This window comes from Rissa tridactyla, chromosome 3, assembly GCF_028500815.1.
Source record: "Rissa tridactyla isolate bRisTri1 chromosome 3, bRisTri1.patW.cur.20221130, whole genome shotgun sequence".
Lineage (NCBI taxonomy): Eukaryota > Metazoa > Chordata > Aves > Charadriiformes > Laridae > Rissa > Rissa tridactyla.
The window spans coordinates 104,926,306-104,942,407 of NC_071468.1; the positions used below are offsets into that span (position 1 = coordinate 104,926,306).

Here is a 16,102-nt window from a genome sequence, read left to right on the forward strand (position 1 = left end):
TACTGGAAATCCTCTTTTAAAATGCTGCCCCTGTACTAGTGTGAAGGCCTAGAGTAAATCAAGCCAAATGATGCTCAAAGCCAGTGGAGAGTCTTGCTTTAAAGCAGTTTATTGTTCAGAAATGTGACTGCACATAGGCAATGCCCTGCAGTGCGCGACCTGCAATCTTTATCCATCGGGTAGGAGCAACAACTGTTGGGAGACATCGGCTCAGTCCCAAGTGGGTCACAAGTGACTGGTGCCTGTAGGAATGCACACTTACCACCATGTTGCCTTAGGTGCCTTCGTGCTGGCAAGAGCCTCCTGTCTGCAGGTGTGGAGCCTGCCTTCCCCTGGCCGTGGGGTGGGCCTGTCACCCCAGCCACCCATGGGGCAGGATTTTCCCTTCCTTGGTCCCATGTTCTTGCCCTGCTCCCCCTTCCCCTCTGCACTCCCTTCCTCTTTGGTTTCCATTTTTCACCAAAAGCAACTCTCCATGTTAGACTCCATGCATGCCGTCGGCTGCAGACCCCACCGATGGATCATTGCACATGTGAACCTGTCTGGACATCCTTTGTGTAACAGCCATGTGTTGGCTGCAGCTCCGTAGTCTGAGCTTCCACACAGGTGTAAGAGAAGCTGCTCTCCCCATCTGCCTTTGCCTGTGGTTTAACTCAAATGCCCTACCAGCTCGCCTCACTTCTCCCTCCCTCTGCTTCAGGATGGCTACAAAAATTTTTTGAAATAGGATATAAGAAAGCAGAGGAAAATAGCATGTCTAAATGTATGCAATGGACTACCACAGGGGTGAGAGTAAGGGCTCACTAGCATGCAGAGTCTCTTGAGCGTGACAGACCTTTGTTATTCTGGCAGCTGCAAGGGTCCATGATGGCAAGCACTGACTGGCAGAAGACAGCAGTACGGGCCCCTTTTCTGAAGAGACATTCTGATGCTAAAGCTGAAGTATTGGAGTAGAAGGAAATGTTGATGTAGCTGCCCTTTCATCAGGATAAAAGTAAATATACTGGAAAGTAGCTGGGAGAGTGAGCTGGAAAATAGGAGTCACTGTATGGAGTATAGGTAGCAAGGAAAACTGGAAAGTTGAGCCTGATTTTAGGAGACTATGTTTGTAGGAATCTGAAATTGAATTCAGGATGATGGGAGAAGCAGTTGTCTGTGAAAGAGAAGCTAACGAAGTCTGGGGCACATAGAGAAAGAAACAAGTCCGTGAATTTTAAGTTTGCAGACGACACCAAGTTGGGTGGGAGTGTTGATCTGCTTGAGGGTAGGAAGGCTCTACAGAGGGATTAGGACAGGCTGGATCAATGGGCTGAGGCCAGTGGCATGAGGTTCAACAAGGCCAAGTGCTGAGTCCTGCACTTGGGTCACAACAACCCCATGCAGCGCTACAGGCTTGGGGCAGAGTGGCTGGAGAGCTGCCTGGTGGAAAAGGACCTGGGGGTGTTGGTGGACAGCCGGCTGAATATGAGCCAGCAGTGTGCCCAGGTGGCCAAGAAGGCCAACAGCATCCTGGCTTGTATCAGGAACAGAGTGGTGACTAGGACTAGGGAAGTGATTGTCCCCCTGTACTGGTGAGGCCACACCTTGAGTACCTTGTTCATTTTTGGGCCCCTCACTACAGGAAAGACATTGAGGTGCTGGAGCGAGTCCAGAGAAGGGCAACTACCTGAAAGGAGGCGGTAGTGAGGTGGGGGTTGGTCTCTTCTCCTAAGTAACAGGTGATAGGACAAGAAGAAATGGCCTCAAGTTGTGCCAGGGGAGATTTTGACTGGATATTAGGACAAATTTCTTCACTGAAAGGCTTGTCAAGTATTGGAAGAGGCTGCCCAGGGAAGTGGTCGAGTCACCATCCTTGTAGATGTGGTTCTTAGGGACATGGTTTAGTGGTGGACTTAGAGTGTTAGGTTTATGGTTGGACTTGATGATCTTAAAGGTCTTTTCTAACCTAAATGATTTTATGATTCTATGATTACAGTGTAGTTTCAGCCTAAATATTTGAGACATCTGTGTTGGAGTGGTCAACAGCACAGGCTTGGCGTGGGACACAAAACTTACTGAAAGAGTTGGGGCCTGAGCCCCACGCTGCCGTGCTTGCCCTGCTGCTTGCCACCGAGCTGTGCTGGGCAATGCTAACATGATTGTCCCTGCACCGTGCTTCGGAGAGGCAGGGACGTGCTCACAGGCAGCACAAATTGCTTTCTGGGGAATGCCAGTCAAGGAGGGGCTTCTAACGCTGTGAAAAGAACTTGTTCCTGTTGGTTGATTCCTGCTGTATTTGGGGAAACCGCCCTTGCCGGTCCCAAAGGCACAGGATTATAGCGAAGAACCATCTAATTTCATTATTGATTTCTCCTCTTAATGGAAATAGAGCACAAGGTGATGAATATTGACAGCTGGGTTCAAAGTGTCCCTCACCTTTAATTTTGGGATGGGGAGGATGTCAGCATATCGTTTGCATTCTTATCTGCTTGATGCCCATTAGGAAACGGCGTCTCCATCAAGCAGTAGAGGATTAGCAGATGAATGAGGCGAGTGGTCTGCACTGCATGTGGGATCCCCCTGTATTTGCCAAGAGAGCCCTTTGCTGCTCGTGCTTTTCCCACTCCATTTGCCGGTCCCCTGCCCAGGAGGGGCACGTTCATCTCTGCATTGTGGCAATTGGTACTCCATTCTCAGAGGCTTGAACTTCGAAAGGAACGGGGGCAGCCCCTTGTTTGTTCAAAGTTCTCCTGAAACAACCTGGGAGGGTCATTGTTTCAGAGTCCTCAGGAGAGTAGTACAGATTTGGTAACACCTGCAATTACAGAAAACGTTCTACAATTTCAGCTGTGTTGAGCGTGGCTAAGTAATTATTTTTAAAGACAGCTGTGGCATTCAAGGCATACTCTTACCCTTCCCTTTTATTTTCCACAAAAATAAATTTGGATGGAAAGCTCTCCCTTTCTGAATACCGTGCCACAGGAATCTCGCTGCCATTCTCTGAACGGAAAGAATTACACACAAAATGACAGAAATTGTTAGTAACGCATTTTTTGCAGGTCCTGAAAACTGATACTGCTGTAAGTAGGTTTTTCTTTGAATGCAGGCAAGGCTGGAAATGTAAAGGAAAAACTCAGCTTTGTGTGTATTTGCAGAAGAACGCGGACTCTGCAGCATGGGCCTTGTCCTGCTCTGGGCAGCAAGCCCAGGCCCTCTCCTCTTTGTGTAGGAAAGTTAGCGTGGGGCATACGGCGAGAAACAAGAGCAAGAAAAAAGCCTTTGCCTTTTTATAGTATAGATTTTCATCTCAGATGCGGTTGGGCAGGCATTGCTTTTGCTGATAGGTTTCCCATTAACTTCAGTCAGCTCCCAATTGTTTCCCGTTAATACAATATTTCCTATAGCTAAGCTATACGGCACTTAAGGGTTAGCATGGGGTCATTACGCAAATTGCGCATTTAAAAAAAAAAAAAAACACAACAGATTGGCAGGTTCCCAGTCTAAAAATACTGAAAATTACTAAAAATACTGAAATACTAAATACTAAAAAAAAGCTTTTAGTATTTAGATTTAACACTATAGGTAACTCAAGTTACCTGTTTTGTGAATGAGACATAGCTCCACTGGTGCCAACGGGGTTCACGTGGTATAAACATGGTGTGGCGAGAGGAAAATGGGATCTGCCTGCTGGATGCTGTGTAAGCCAGAGCCACAGAAGAAAACAGCCGCTTTCCTTTACATAACGTTAATTAAGCATTTGCTGAAAAGTAAATGAGTTATGAGAATTCTTGGTAAGTGGTATTGTTGTGGAATACCTAATGTAGAGTATTTGTCCAAGTAGAAATATTTGATGTTTCTGCTCTTTTACAGCAGGAATATTTCTCAGAGCACTTTAGGCTGCTCTAGCAGAGACTTAAGGGGTGTAAATCAGTGCTGCTCTATGGAGCGCTAGTGATGAAAACCATGGGCTCACTGTGGACACTGGTGCTCTCCTGATTTACACCACCTGAAGATTTTCTATGACTGCAACTGGAGCCAAAGTCTGCCTTGCAGTCTATATTCAAGGTTGTATGTACTGATAATGGGAAAAAGGAGCTTTTTCAGCACAGTCTGTCCATGGATGCTCCTAAAAGAAAGAGAAATTAATTTTGTAGGTTAGATTTCACCACCATTTCTCACATTGTGAACTATATGACCCCAGGAGCAGAACTGAATCCAAGCTCACTACAGTGAAAAGAAATCACTGTTAACAGAAAATAGTAATAACAGTAATAATGAGTATTAGATTAAGTGGGTTTTAGTGGTAAAGCTTTAGCAGTAGAGAAAGGGGCAAGAATATGCATAATGCTGAGTAAAAGAGAATGCTATCAGAAACAAAAACTTGCTTTTAAATGTGCCTCCAAATAACCCCGTGGTATTAGCACATCCTTTCAACTCGGGTCATGGCTGCATTAAGCTTTTCCTACCCAGTCAGGTCGTCCTGTGGGTATAAATATATGCTCTTAAGTTACATAAAAGCCATCCAATCCTATTTGCATTGTCGCTCTACAATACCAAATGCTATAACGACCTCCTTTTTTTTTTTTATGTCCAGTGCTATCTATAAAGCAGGCTTAGGCCCTTTTCTTCTTAAGGAGGTCAGCTGTCGCCCTGCTCTCTTAATGAGCTTCAGGCATTCCCAGAGCGGTTTCCAATATTGCAAGACATACCTGGCCCCAGGCGGGACAGTTACAGCTCTGCCAACACCTAAGTGGCGCAGACAGATCCCATCTGACAGGTTATGCAACTCGGCTGGGCTTTATATACCCCTGGGACCGTAAGCATGTCAAGGGCTCGAGGAAAGGAGCATCAGGTGGGGAAAAAAAAAACGTTTGCGTGCTGTGCTTCTCGGAGTTGCTACAATGCTTTTGCCATTGTAGCAAACCATATTAGATTTAATCTTCTGTTTCATTGAGGGGTCAACCTGTAAAAAATCCCTGCGATTTAGTAACGTTTTTTGTGTCTTCTAAAATTGTAGAGGCTGAAATTCTACGAAGGCTCAGAAATCATGGTTATTCCTCTCCGGAGAATGACACCTGGGTATATAAGGTTGTTGCAGGTATGAAAATTCTGTCCTTTTTTTCTGCTTTTAATTAGATCTTTGAAATACCAGTATTTCTCTTGCTCACACTGATTTTATTTCAAATTATTGCATGACCAACCCAAGGGAGCACTGGCTTCTGGTGGGTTAACTTGCATAACAACTCAAAGAAGTCTTAATTAAGCCTCTGCTGAAAAGTAAATGAATTATGATAATTCTTGGTAATTGGTATCATGCTGGAACACCGAACGCAGAATACTTGGAAGGAGTTTATGTTTCTGCAGTACCTAAACAGAAACTACTTCTCCATCATTTTCTTTTGCAAAGGCTTTGTATGTTTGGGGCGGTAGGAAAACATTAACGGTAAGGAGAGTGATGGGTTCCTAAGCAACTCAAATGAGCTGTCAGTGAAGCACTTCGGCCAGCCTCGATGGTTATGGTAAAGAAACCTCAGGCAGTATTGACCTCTGGAATATTGAGGGACCAGGGTATTGATTGTTATATGAAGAAAAATATAAAAGCATGCACAGAAAATATTTTAAATTAGCTGAATAATTAGGAATGAAACAGACAAAAATTATATACTGAGTAGAGGATCCTCCTTATTGTACTCCATATTTTGATATTTACAGAGTGTATATCCTTTTGTTGGAGAATCCCACAGCTCTTAGCAATGTGATCTGCATCCAAGATCATAGACTGTAGTAGCTGAGAGGTGATAGTTGAATAGCTGAGAGCTGAGCTAAGGATACTGTGTTTCAGTCCTAGCAGTGAATTTCTTTCACGCCTGCCTGCATATCTTTTGATATCATCTCATATTGTAATTTTATTTGGAATTTCTTACATGTTTATTTTTTCTGCTGCTGAAGTATCCATACTGTAGACCACATTTATCAAGGACAGAGCACTGAGTTCTGATTATTTAAGCTCACATAAAAAGCCTAGAATCTGGAAGTAAAAATCAAACTCCTTGGAATCTGACACTCCTGTCAATTAATATCAATTCTGATTAAAATAAAAATAGAGATTGACCCTTTCCCCCTCCTTTTCCCTTGTTTTCTTGTTCTTCTCACTCACTGAATGCAATAGCTTATTCAGGAATGTTCTCTTACTGTTGGTTTGCATTTTTCCATGCTTTCCGTGCTTTCCATTCGTAGAGTGCAAGGGAAAGCATTTAAAAAAATCATTATTTGAGGCCTAGTCGTAATTTCGTATAAGAAATGCTGCAACTGGAAAGCAACATGGTATGTTTTAAATCACTGCCTGTTTATAGGAATTTGTTTTCTCTCTCTAGGGAGTCCATGCAACTGTATTTCTGCTTCTTGGTCAGTGTATCATACGTACTAGACAAGCAACAGTAACTTAATTTCTTTTCTCATTCAGATAATCAGTAAATAATTAATTTTGTATCCTTACTTTGATTTACATTTCCTGCTGCTTTGTTGGACTTAACAAAGAGACTGTGTTAAAACTTGTCTGATGGGTCTAGTTCTACCTGCGGAGCTCATAAAAGATGTTACTGGTCCCTTTTAGCCGTGCTTTCTCAAATTAATACCTTAACATTCAGGGGAGCATCACTGTTAGCAGAGCTAATCTGTGGGAAGGAGGAGATTTTTGTACTTCACAGAACAAGAAAGTCCCTTCTCCTTTCTCCTTTATGCCTAAGCCTCCAAGCTTGATTCAGCTCTCCCTCTCAGCCAAGTAGCCAGAGGGAACCCCATTAAAGTCACCCAAATCAATGAGCTACAAATGAAAGAAAACTCGTATCAGAAATGCGTCCTTTCTTTTACAAAGTGATAAAAAGGGGGCCTTCCAAAATGTGCAATAGTTTGTCCCCGATACTCTTGAGCAGAAAGCGGAGTCATACTATATTAAATGACATGGGGAAGAAAAAAGGACTTTGTAGGTTCCAAAGACCTGCTTTTTGTCTTGCACTCAGCGGAATCAGCGTGTGACTTGCCCTGTTTCTCCCATAGACTCAAGCTGCGGGAAAAATCGTTATCAACTCATCAGACACGCTGCTGCAACGGACGGCGTTGCTGCTGGGAATGTTTGGGATCAGTATATCCAGCTACAGCACTCACCAGCTAACTCAAAATAAGAGACTTCCCTTAATCCGTTAAGCTGCGCTGCGATGAGACCCAAGAAGTAAAAGACTTCTGTCAGTAGTGCTGATCAGTGGCTTTTCTGCCGCAGTTACCCCTGTGGAGGTAAAGAGACACTTTGCAGCCGTGATTTCTGCACGCAAAGTTAAAAAGATGGAAGAATTACAGACTTCTTCAAGAAAGAATAAAATAACAACTATCAGAGGCATCAGATTTCCGAATAAAATGCACTGTCTGTAAATACAACGGCCTTCTTTTGTGATCCAGTGTATAGCTAGAGAGAGATCTAAAGGTATAAAATGCAGTTAAAATCGGAGTAGGTGTAAACGGATCGATGGGGGTGCCGTGCTTCGTTAGTGTCACCCTGTTGCATCTTTTGCACATTGACTCCTGTGCAAAGACTGGTTTTGAAAAGGGGAAGTTAGAAGCAATATATTCCTCATGACAAGAGTTAGACCAAATAAAAATCATCTCTCATAGACTCTTTGTACTGTTATATCTAACTAGATATGAACATCTGTTTGTATTACAGAATTTGTGCACTCTTAACTGTTCCTGCTGAACCTTAAATATTTCTTGATGCCTTTTGTGTAGAAATGTGTGTATATTCTAACACAAGCTGGCAGCCGCCTGCAACAGCAGCGATGGCCGGCAGCTGCACCATCCGCATGGTGTGGGGAAGGAACCATGGCACCAGAGCAGGTGACTTCATAGTTCTCTACAGAAACTCTCTACTCTAGAAAGTATCAGTAAAAATACTGAGTTGGGTTTCCTTGCAGAGCTCAATATCTGATCATGTTCCTCTGCAAAGCCCACTCATCCTGTAATATCAATTCTAATTAAAATAAAAATAGAGATTGACCCTTTTTCCCCTCCTTTTCACTTGTTTTCTTGTTCTTCTCACTCACTGAATGCAATAGTTTATTCAGGAATGTTCTCTTACTGTCGGTTTGCATTTTTCCAACTGTTTCTGATGTTTTATGTAAACGTGGCTTTGTAGACTCTTCTGTACATATGTTAGCATTTAAAACCCTTTGTTCTCAGTTAATAAATATAAATATTATTTTGGAGGTTTTTTTCTATGTTATTTCTTCTGTCAACAGTGTTTATGTTCAACCACTAAGGGGCATCCTACACAGCTGAATTTTTTGAAGTCTTCAGATTGCTCATTGCAACATTACAAACCACAAATTGAATCAGGTTGAAATTTTTACCTTTTTTTGATTGTTCCTGCCCCTGTTTACCCTTTCTCACTCCCTGCAAGAACTGTCTCTCTTGCCCCCACAACTGTTGCCAAATTGAAGAAGATTAGAAAATCGGTGTTTACAAGGTCATTTTTTACAATGTACCAGGTCAAAAATTACCTCCATCTTATATAGCCTTCTGTTTATATTTAAAATAAAAAATCATATAATGGAATATTCCATCTTCTGCCTTCACCTGCAAGAAATGAAACGAAATACTTGATCCCTTTGACAGAAGAAGGAATAACACGTCTGGAAAGCATTTAATCACACTGATTGAAGAGATACAGCGTGACCCCCACCACAACCCTCAATATGCCGTATTTATGGCTTTTTAATCAATGCATATGATTTGGGGCAGCTGTATTTTTGTTAACTGATTTCCTGCCCCCATGCAACATGCATGTAAGATCATTAGCTGTTCTCAGTGCCATTGCTATGCTAATGTGAACTCTTGTGTTAGATAACAGCTGTGTAATAACAATATAATTTTCAGAAGACATGCTAGAATAAAATAAATGATGACCACTGAGATATTCCCATTTTACTGTATCGTGCAAATGAAGCTCATGAGGAACGTGTATTTTTTTCACAAGAATTGCTTTGAATAGTTTTGAAAGTTTTATCTGGTACCACTGAAAATGGCAGGAGGACAACACGGGCAATAGGGAAATTGAGTGTGGAGAGTCTCAGCAAAAGTAGGGGCCTTCAGAGCCTCAGGAACAGAAAGTGAAGCAGCAGGAAGGTGTAATTGAAATTAATTACAGAACGGATACGTTTAAACTTGCCGCTGATGATTTGGGCCTGGGCTGAAGATCACCTTTAGGTGAAAAGTTGGGACTGTATCCAGCAGAAGATGTAGGCATCTGTAGCTAACCTATCTGCTCCTGGAAAAATCTAAATCCAAAATTTAAATTTTCTACAGTACAGCTGCCAGCTCATGCTGGGCACGATGGACGGCCACGTGCCCATCCCTTTCCCTGCTGCAGCTCCCTGGAAGATCTACTTTCAGGTTTCCCTGCAGCCGGGTGAGGCTGGGGCGCGTTGAGCACCAAGACATCGAAACCTTGTGGGGGTGCGCAACAACATGCCTGTCTTCTCCTCCTCCCTGCGGCTGGAAGCACAGAGGTGGGCTGGGGGCTGCCCGAAATACAACTGGAAGGTAACATCCCTTAGCACCTTTTGTCCTGTTGTTTGTCGCTCTTCGGCAGAGGAATAATAGAATCATAGAATGGTTCAGGTTAGAAGGGACCTTAAAGGTCTTAAAGATCTTAAAGATCATCTAATTCTAACCCCCACTGCCCTGGGCAGGGACACCTCCCACTAGACCAGGCTGCTCAAAGCCCCATCCAGCCTGGCCTTGAACACTTCCAGGGATGGGGCAGCCACGGCTTCCCTGGGCAACCTGTTCCAGTGCCTCACCACCCTCACAGTAAAGACTTTCTTCCTGATTTCCAAACTAAATCTCCCCTATTTCAGTTTGAAACAGTTACCCTTCATCCTATCATTACACTCCCTGATAGAGTCCCTCCCCACCTCTCCTGTAGGCCCCCTTTAGGTACTGGAAGGCTGCTATAAGGTCTCCCCGGAGCCTTCTCTTCTCTAGACTGAACAACCCCAACTCTCTCAGCCTGTCCTCATAGGAGAGGTGCTCCAGCCCTTGGATCATCTTCGTGGCCCTCCTCTGGACCCGCTCCAACAGGTCCATGTCCTTCTTGTGCTGAGGACTCCAGAGCTGGACGCAGTACTCCAGATGGGGTCTCACCAGAGTGGAATAGAGGGGCAAAATCACCTTCCTCAACCTGCTGGACACGCTTCTTTTGATGCAGGAAGGAAAGGCACCTGCACAGCGACTCTCATGAAGGAGCCCGTGGTGGTGTACCTTCCCTCTGCATGCTCTTCTGAAGGACCTGTGTGGTCCCATGGGGACCAGACTCCTAAATGAGGCTGGCTGTATGAGCCTGTCCCAGCTCTGCATCCACTACAGCAAGGGGCCCAAATTCACAATTAAGACAAGTTAAAGACTTCTTCCTCCTAATTGCCTGTTAGCTAAGTTCACCCCCGTCCCCTCCCCACAGTCAGTGTGCCTTGTGCTTGGACCCTACCTGAGTTTGACATGTTTATAGACATCTAACTCCAGGCTCAGGCTGTGGCAGGGCTCCCAAAATCCAAGCAGGGTACCACTCCGTGCTGCAATTCTCCAACCCGTCTGTGAATTTAATCTTCAAAGCTCTGAGCGTCCCAAACTTCAGGCATATGTTTATGTCCTATTGAAGTCAAAGGGGGGGTTAAGGGACATCCTTATATCCTTTGCCAGACTGAGGTATTTAATCTCTTCCTTGATCTCCCCCAAAAAGCATTTACATTTTAAACATATTTGTACTTTTGTTTATATGGCTTTTACTTCAAAAAATGTTGGCAATTCATCAAAAATTGAATGCTGATGAAAGTCGGGGGCCTGGTGAGCTCGGGGAGGTTAATGCTGCTTTACTTAGTTTTGCAAAGCTTTTAAGAAACATCCGCAATGGATTTCATTTGGCACATAAATTGTTATGTTTGAGGAATTACAGTCCAGGAATTACTTTTTACCTTCTCTTGCATGTAAAAATATTCAAATAGAAGTAGTGTTTAAGCTAGTAAATATTAGACCTTCTTTATAAATACACTTTAAAAGCCATTTCATAAAATTTATCAGGTTGGTTTTACCTCTAAATATCAGGCAAATATAGGTTAATATCTCCTGATGCCAAACAATTTTAACTAAAGCAATCCACTTCTAACAGCAGTAGCTTCTCTAGTTTGAATTATGTCTTGATACATCAAGTTAATTATTTTATTCTTTGAGAAGGAATCACAAGAGATTTTGTACCTGTTTGGTTTGTATGCCTGAGTCCACCTCCTAAAGGCAAGTGAAATGAAAGTCTTAAATAATCAGAAAATCAAACATTGCTGATATTCTCTTCAAATAGATGTACTGTAGAGGGGAGAGCTCTTTGAGATAAATGGCATTGCTAATGAATATCAGAGAGCATTCACGCATGATCTCTGTTGATTAAATTCACTTGAATATTTTATGAAAAACTCTTTCACATATGTGTACCCAGTTGTCCAAAGCAGAATTTCTGTCTTCTTCCATCAGGACAGACAGCCTAGGACAATTACTCAAGGTAACACTCATTTACTAATAAGGGAAGTATAAAACGAAGGCAACGCCTCTGACATCTTTTCATGCACCTTCTGGAAATTATGTTTCTGTATCAAAATTACCACTCTAGAGCATTGTTTTTCTCTAAAGCTGGAGATTACAGAGTTGCAGATTGTGCATCTCCACATGTGCCACAGACCAAGAAGGTGAACTTGAGTAGTTACCAATCAATCAGTGGACGCTCCGTCACTTACTGGGCAGTGGCAATGCCATCATGACACTGAGCCTTTAATTTGTATATCAAACTAAGAACCAAAAACACACGGGATAATTCATTTTTCTCCCCCCAAATTATGTCCATGTCTTTTTATGCAGCAGATGTGCCACTGGCTGAAGAATGAGATCACTTGAGTGAGCTTTCTTCTGTCCTTCAGCGACCCTGACACTTCGTGTTGTGCAGAGCTACTGCCCAGTTTATAACTATATACCTAGAATCATAGAATCATAGGGTTAGAAGGGACCTCTGGAGATCATCTAGTCCAACCCCCCTGCCAGAGCAGGGTCACCTACAGCAGGTTGCACAGGAACGTGCCCAGGTGGGTTTTGAATGTCTCCAGAGTTGGAGACTCCACCACCTCTCTGGGCAGCCTGTTCCAGTGCTCTGCCACCCTCAGGATAAAGAAGTTCCTCCTCATGTTTAGGTGGAACTTCCTATGCTCAAGTTTGTGCCCATTACCTCTTGTCCTGTCCCCAGGCACCAGTGAAAAGACACTAAACCTAGTTTACCTATATGCCATGGCCCTCGATGGAGGTACCACACAGCTCGGTGGTGGTTCTGACACCATAACCTTCATGCCACGGGTGCCTTGCTGAGAACCCTTCATTTTAGACCATGCATTTTTGCTAGGGTTAGATGCGTGGGAGTCTGGCCCCAGCTGAGGTTTTGGGTGCTGCTGTAATGGTAATTAATACCACCAATAAAACTAGGGGCACTGACACTGCGTGGGACCTTCCTTCTTAAAATGTTCAGTGCCTGCATCACCTTTTCAATTGCAAATTGTGCAGTGGGTTTATCAGTGGCAGAGCCGTGTGATAGCAGTAATTCACCTCCCCGGCTTCAGTCCAATGCGGCCACAGGGATTTAACTGAGAAATGGTTTTACCTCTGCAGTCCAATGGCACTTCCCTATTAATATATTAGTGATATAACAACAACAAAAAGATATAACAACAAAAAAAAGATATTAATCCTTGTCACATCTTTTCCTACCTTTCCCCCGCTTACTTATGAGTAGTCAATGACAACACAAAATAACCCCCTAAGTCAGTCTTGTCTTTCATACAACTTTCTTGTTACTCTTCCAGAACTACCGCAATTTAATAAGGTAGCTGAAAGGTAGTTTAATCAAACGGTAAATTAATATGGTTCCTGGAGCTATGTTTGCTTCAGTTTTTAACTAAGCGTGTAATCATGAGTTACGGTGTGTCGCTGACTTTTAATCAGAGGACCCCTGTCTGTGTAGTGACTGTGTAAGCATAACAGCAGTCCAAAAGGGCCCAGAAAGAGCGTTTCCTCACCTCCAGGGTGGCATTTTTGCAAGTGACCTTATTTAACATTACTAAGTGCTTTAAAACCAATAATCCACACCTTTTCAAAAGCTTTTAGGAACTTAGAATAATAAAATCATAGAATCGTTTAGGTTGGAAGGGACCTTTCAGATCAGCGAGTCCAACCAACAACCTAACCCTGCCAAAACCACCACTAAACCATGTCCCTCAGCACCATGTCTACCCATCCTTTAAATACCTCCAGGGAATGGCAATTCCACCACTTCCCTGGGCAGCCTGTTCCAATGTTTGACAACCCTTTCAGTGAAGAAATTTTTCCTAATATCCGTCTTAAACCTCACCTGGCGCAGGAGGGCTGCATTACTTCATGTAATCCACAGCATCCCACTGACAAAATGCATCCTGCAAGGGAGACATTGGAGGCAGGGTGGTCCAAGGAGGTGTCTGATGCCAAGCAGAGTGAGGGCTTGAATTAACTCCCAGTAGGTGCTTCCATGTGTGCTTCCATTCAGAAGCAGGGGTGAGGTTCAGCTTGGCTAACAGCAGCCATGGAAAGGTTGACGGTGTCTGCCCATGCCTTTATCTCCCTCTACAGACAGCAGAGAGGGGTCCTGGGGAGGCCACCTCCACCCTGCCACCTGACAGCTGCCTGAAGGTGCTTTGGATGAGCTGAAGGAATGTGGATGGTTTCCTGATACATAATGAGGACAGGCTGAGAGAGTTGGGGTTGTTCAGCCTGGAGAAGAGAATGCTCCGGGGAGACCTTATAGCAACCTTCCAGTACCTGAATGGGGCCTACAGGGGATGGGGAGGGACTTTTTATCAGGGAGTGTAGTGATAGGACATGGGGTAATGGCCTCAAACTGGAAGAGGGTAGATTTAGATTGGAAATCAGGAAGAAATTCTTTACTGTGAGGGTGGTGAGGCACGGGCACAGGTTGCCCAGAGAAGCTGTAGATGCCCCGTCCCTGGAAGTGTTCAAGGCCAGGCTGGATGGGGCTTTGAGCAGCCTGGTCTAGTGGGAGGTGTCCCTGCCCATGGCAGGGGGGTTGGAACTTGATGATCTTTAAGGTCCCTTCCAACCTGAACTATTCTGTGATTCTGTGACAAAAGCACTTCGTGTTTGGGGTCTCTTTTATTTTTCTGTAATTTTCCTGACTGGGGAAAGGGCTGCATCTTGTTGGTCTTATTTAAACCAGAGTGAGGAAGAAATACTGAGGTAGAGTGACCCTGGTGCTGATAAAGGCTTTTAATCTTTTTTTTTTTTTCAAAAAAAGCAAATAACAAATTGGTTTGCCCTTCTGTGTTCTCCAGTAATGAATTACAGGAACTTGAAACTCTCAGCCCAAAAAGGGTGGTGGCACGTACAGCCGAAATGCAGAGGCTTGAACAGAGTTGTCACTGCCTGGGAATCAGGGAAACACCGCGTGCCTTCCCTGTCACAGCTCAGATATATTTCTTTTTAAAAAACAAGCTTTGCCTAAGGGAAAGAAAGCATGTAGGACTGTGCTCTGCTCCCCCGGGTGCTCTTTGGCTGCACCGTGGCAGATCCTCGCTGTAGACGAGGAGAAGAAGGGTGGAGGAAGGGCACCAAGCCCTTTGCCTCCCCGTGACCCTCTGGTGGCACGAGAGCCCCTCAGCTGCTGCTTTGGGCCAACGCAACCAGAGTGTCACTGAACCTTTGGTGAGGCTCCATATCTCTGTCCCATCTCCAGCTCCCAGAGCTGCTCTCTGGCTCCTCTGAAGCGTGGGGAGCTGTGACCGACTCTCTCTGTGTGTCCATCTGTCTGTGCACTACAGGAGGGAGGCCGAGGGCGGCCTCAGGCCCTCAGGCTGCAGGAGGTGGTGAGTACCGAAGAGGCACGAGGAGGGTTGCCATCGCATCAATCATTTGTGCAAATCCTTGGCTCTTCCCTGAGTAACATGCAATCTACTGCTGGGTCTTCGCTTTCACCTTCCCGCAGAGCTCTGGCAAGAACCCTTTCATCAGGTGACTCAGAGTCCCCGTCTCACTCACTCGCTGATTACACCCCGTTCGTTAGCCCCGGAGCTCACCTAAGGGATTATTTGTAATGCTTCGTCCCCCGCTGGAATTTGACTGTTAATTTGGTGCGCAGAATCAAGAGGAGAAACGAAAGAAACACCGGGAGCGTTTGCCTTGAAAAGCTACTTGCAAAGGTTTTTGCCACTTTGCTCCTTATTGTCAGTTTTTCAATAACAATTATGCTTTTCGTAGGCGTGCCCCTGCATGCCCCAGCCTTTCCCTCGCCAAGCAGAAAGGCCCCAACGCCTCAGAACGTCTTGCAGAACGGCGTGTGATGGGAGGAGAGGCATCATTCAGCGAAGAACCGGAGAAGCAGAACAAGCATCGCTCCCACCGGGTGAGAGGAGCTGAAATCCCAACTCCCGGCCATGCAGTGCGCCTGGGATCACGCTGAGCCCGGGGGGGCTTTAGTGAGCTCTTGCAACTATTCAGCAAAGCTGGGGACTCACTCAGGCTCTGGGTAGGTTTAGCGGTGGGTTAGCTGTGAAACTATAACAATCCCAGTCTGTGCCAAAGTGACAGGAGGATGAATGTAAAGCAACCAGTTCATGCTGGGTCACTAACAGGGTTTTTTGGGGTTTTTTAAATCATACAGTCTGATTTCCACTTCATAATCACTCTCCCCCATTAAAGCAAAATTAGTTCCTCGCCGAGCAGTACAGTAAAAGTGCAGAGTTTGCTCAAGGATTTTGACACCGGAGTGTGATGCTGCACCTTTATCTCACTAAAGCTCAGCCACTGCACGTTAAATATTCAGCCTGAGCTATTTCCATAAATTCTCTCCATAGTCAGTGTGAAAAATGAGCACCTCCAGACAGCAATTCATTCCCTTCAGGAGGTGCCCAGAAGAGGTGGACCAGCTCCCCTCTGGATGTGTGCCTCTCGCCTTACTGACTGCGGGCTGGACACCTCACTTTCAGAAAGCTCAAGGTAGTGG

General features: G+C 44.6%; 1 protein-coding gene across 2 annotated transcripts in view; it reads left to right on the top strand.

Moving 5' to 3' along the window:
- Nucleotides 1-8,333, top strand: part of ERICH1 (glutamate rich 1) — a 97,399-nt gene extending 89,066 nt beyond the window's left edge. Inside the window, exons 8-9 of one of the 2 annotated variants that reach the window (XR_008465475.1) lie at nucleotides 4,997-5,077; nucleotides 7,036-8,333. The gene's annotated coding sequence lies outside the window, so the exon portion shown is untranslated. The remainder of the gene's footprint in view (nucleotides 1-4,996; nucleotides 5,078-7,035) is intronic. The other variant, XR_008465474.1, reaches the window with a different exon arrangement.
- Nucleotides 8,334-16,102: the final 7,769 nt, after the last annotated feature.